Genomic DNA, 4,742 nt, shown 5'->3' on the forward strand with positions numbered 1-4,742 from the left:
AGGCAGGCAGCCTTTTGTTGCCTGTGCCAGACACCCACGATCGGCTGAGGCCACTTAGTCTGCTGCTAAACTCAACAAAACAAAAATAAAAAATAAGATAAGAATAAGATTTGGCTAGCAGTGTGTTTTGGGCGTCTGCTCGCGTAGTAACAATAGAGGCACAGGCCTGCTGCCTAGGCTGGAGGGTATACAGTATGTGAATGGATGTGGATACTGTGCAAACGTGCATACAGACTGTACATACATGTATGCAGTATATTCTTTCCAGTATTAGATTACTCATCCCGGGGGTGTTATACACTGAGCAGGAAATGATGGCAAACGTTTGCGGATGTGAACAATAAACAATGAATGCAACTTTCCAAAGTGTTGGGAAAGTCCTCTGCAGCAGGGCGCAGGATTTGCAGATAAGCACGCCACCCAGTGTTCATGAGCCTGAACAGCTGGACGGTGCCTGCACTTAACTGGACTGCAGTAAACTGTTATATGTGGGAATAATCAATGAAAAGTTCTCTCTGAAAGCACATCTGCAATGTTCAAATACAATGCCTCTTTTACCCCAGTGACAACCAGCAAACACTGACTGTGAGAGTCAAATCTTAGTGAATATTTCATCCATTTTGGCACTTTTTTCCCTTTTTATCCTCGAGCCACTGCCAGCATGGTCTGAGCCCTTATAATCAGCACTCTAACGCTGCACGACAATATCCTTACATTTCACATCTGTATAAATATCTTAGATTATATGCACATCAAAACAAGTTTCCATTTCATTTTGGGTATTGTCATGGAAACTGACTGACTGACACTTGGTGGTTAAACTTCAAACTGCAATAAACTGAACTTCAGGGTCGACTTTTTAGGTCCATCTACAGTGTTTTGTTTTCACACTCAAATGTTAGTTCGACATGATACTTATCACTTGCATTAGGACAGCCATGCATTTCATATAGAGGAGCCAGGTGGCTACAGTGGTATTACACTGGAGATTCAATTAACAAGGACAGTTGTCACTTAATGTAAAATTGCATTTAAATATTTTTTTGAGTAAATTAGGTTATCAGGTCAATGTAGCACCAGAAACTCTCTGATTTGGACAGCTTGAAGGTTCCTCTGAGGAAAGCTGGGGAGAAGATGATGATAATAATAATAATAATAATAATAATAATAATAATAATAATAATAATAATAATAATAATAACAATAATAATAATAATAATAATAATAAACTTAATTTGTATAGCACCCTTTATAAAAGACATGCATCTAAAAGCAATCACATGCACAAAGAGCTTCACATGAAAAGGACACAAAATGCACATAAACTCAGGAATAGAATAGGAATGTAAAATAAGATGACATGAAAAGACATTAAAACCTGCTTGATAATGATAGTAAAAATGACAATCACAAATAAGGATAAAAACAGAATAAAGAGAATGAACAAGCCAAGAAGGAAAATAAAACCCACTGAATAATAGCAATAAAATAAAGTTAAAAATAGAGTACATACAATGCATAAACTCAAGCAAAACAGAAGATTTTAAAAGAAGTGCAGCAGTGCAAAAGTGTCTGCATCATCAAACTCTGTGTGAACTTGTGAGAGGGATCAGGCAGGTCAGGCTCTGAGGTCCAGGAGAACAGAATGGAGGAGGACGAGAGTCTGGTGAGAGGTGCTGCTACCCGACTGTAGTCCTGCTGTAGCAGCACATTGTTTACCAGAGCTTTTAAAACATTAACAGCGTTGCTTGGACCAAAGGGCAACACCAGATACTCAAAGTGTCCGAGAGGTGAGAGTCATGATCCGGAGGTGGCAGATGGGGTTCAGCTGGAAGGGCGGACACAGGGTTGGGAGGAACAACAATGACCTCTGCTGGAGGCAGAGCTAATTACAGGCAGGAGGCAAAATTACCTCTGACTGACAACCTTTCCAGCAGGCCAGACATGGGGGTTATGCAGCTTCAGACAGGGAGAGCCCAGAACGAGGTGTGTTGAGATGATGCTGACTTGGATTACTTCTCTGTGGTTACCAAACAGAACCAGGGACAGGGGGACGGTGCAATGAGTGACTTGAGCCACCAGTCTGCCAGCAAAGGTGTTAGCACTGAGAGAAGACTGAAGCTGTTCAAAGGGAAAACCAGACTGAAGAGCTGAACCCTTATCCAAGAAACTATCATCTGCACCAGAGCTGACTGGAGCAAGGAGAGGTTTCTGTTACTGTTTGTCACAAAGAGCGGCTGAATTAGCAGCCTGGGTTACAGCTGCAATGGCTTTAAATGCCTTCTTCTCGATTACACCATGCAAATAAAAGAAATCTCTGCCTTTTCATGTTTTAACAGCAATTTAAAGATTTTCAGACACACATTACTCATCCTATAAGTGCTCATACCATCAGCTCAAGATTTTTTGGACCATGTAGAAGAGCTTGGGTGTAATATCTTCCCTGAGGTATTGTTTCTCAAAATGGGATATTTTAGAGGATTACTCACGTTAAACAGTAACGAAAACTTGTAACTTAAGGCCACATGTACTATAAAACAGAATCTGCATGCAAAACTGTAGCACGGAAACCTTGTATCATGAAAAAGTTTTTTTAAAAAGGCAAACGTAGCATAGGATTTCTGCAAGACATATGCTATCACACTGATCCCAAACAGGGCATGACTATACACTCTTGTATATACTGTATACTCATGAATGCATCGACAGACCACCTGCTTCAGTGACCGAGTGATTCCTTCCATCCTGCTGGGACATGGACCCACTTGCTGGACACTAGATAAATAAAAGCTTGTTTAAATGTAAAAGCTAAAAACAAACACTCTGTAAACAGTACAGTGTTTTTCCTCCATGCAGCTCCTCGAGTTAAAGAGGACAGCCCTCATTTCATGAAGCCGGGTTCACACACAGCTGAAAGCCTTCAGTGTAGTAGTCAGCCAGCTACTGGCAACAAGAACTGAGAACTTTTCAAGCACTTATGTTCTCTGAATGATTTGTTTTTTATCCGTAGCATTGATTTTTTTTTTTTTTTTTTTTTTTTTGGACAAGAACAAGCTGAACACACATTTGGCACATCACTTTATCAGGTAGATGTTATGATCCAGTTTATTTGCTTGTGTTATTTCCTGTTTTATGTTGAAGGTTTACCTTATGTGTCACATTAACTTGACTTTTCCCGCCCTTGTGATTGTTTGATGTGTTTCACCTGTGCCTCATCAGGGGTCCGTTTCACAAAGCAGGTTCAACAAACTCTGAGTGTAACCCTGAACTCTGAGTTGATCTACTCTGAGATAGGAAACTCTGAGTTTTCGATTCCACAACAGCAGATTTGAGTTAGTTTGATTAACTCAGAGTAGGTCCACCTCGAGTTAAGCGCGTGCACCGCAACTTTAAAAAGACAGCATCAATGGAACCCCGATTTAAGGATTCACCATGGCAACGGGGAAGCGGAAGGCTGCGTACTTCACGCCACTGGAAATTAGACATTTTAATGCGCTCATACAGCGAATATGAACACGTTTTTAGACGGAAGTCCAACACCGCTGCAGCTGCGAAGGAGAGGGAGACGGCGTGGGAGAACATTGCTGCTCGGGTCAATGCGTGAGTATAAATGTAGTCCTTTGAAATCACAATAATATTACAGGGCAAAACTGCTTGAATGGTTGCCTATTAATTTATTTCATTTAGGTGCAATCCCGCGGGGGAGAAGCGCACTTGGCAGCAGCTTAAAATGAAATATAAAAACATGGTTGAAACAGGTAAGACCTCGGCATGATCTCATGGAGGTAGCTACCTCATTTTGATCATGTTTTACATTGTAAAGTAAATATTAAGTGGCTCCCTTTCATTGTAAAATTGGTTATATTGTGTTTTGTTTTTTGTTAACGAATGAAATAAAATTTAAAAATGAAAAAAGTGTTCTCATCTATATCATGTTATGTTAAATAATTAAGCCTATATTTAAACTAACACAGACTTTTACTCAGCCAACAGAAAGAAGGCAGATGCACGAAGAACGGGTGGTGGCCTAACATTGGAAACTATCTCCCGACGAATATTTAATTCTCTGCGCAGTATCGCTGCACCTTCATCCACGGGATCATGATCAAAAGACGTTAACATGCCATGTTAACGAAAAAAGTCACCACCTACTGTGCCTAATGGACTTCCACTGACTGATATTTTTAATGATTTTTTTTAATAACAGACGGCAGAACTATGCCAAAACTCGTCTGCCGACTGAATGAATGAATGAGGAAGTGAAATACGGTGTGTGGTTGAAAGAGGGCGGAGACACAGAGAAACTTGAGGTTCCTTGAGTAAAACCTGGTCCCGACCAGGTTAGGTTCATAGAGTCAGTTACTGCGGTAACTGACTCGGAGTTTAACTTACCTCTGTCTGTGAAACAGGCTTGAGTTACCCCTCTTTCTCTGGTTTGACTTACCTTCCTATGTGAAACGGAAAACTCAGAGTTTCCCTCATTTCAGGGTTAACATACTCGGAGTTTTCAGTAAACCTGCTTTGTGAAACGGACCTCTGTTCTCCTCCCCTGTGTCTTTCAGTCTGTGTGCTCCCTTCAGTGTTTGTCAGCTCCTATTTGTTCCTTTGTGTTAAGCATTCTGAGTTTTTCCTCTGAGATTCTCTGATTTTGGACTTAGCCTTAATTTTCCATAGATTTTGTTTATTTTCTCTGTTTTGGACTTTTTCCTTCTTGTTTTGGATTTTGTTTGGCACTTTTCTGT

Source organism: Chelmon rostratus, chromosome 14 (assembly GCF_017976325.1).
Source record: "Chelmon rostratus isolate fCheRos1 chromosome 14, fCheRos1.pri, whole genome shotgun sequence".
Lineage (NCBI taxonomy): Eukaryota > Metazoa > Chordata > Actinopteri > Chaetodontiformes > Chaetodontidae > Chelmon > Chelmon rostratus.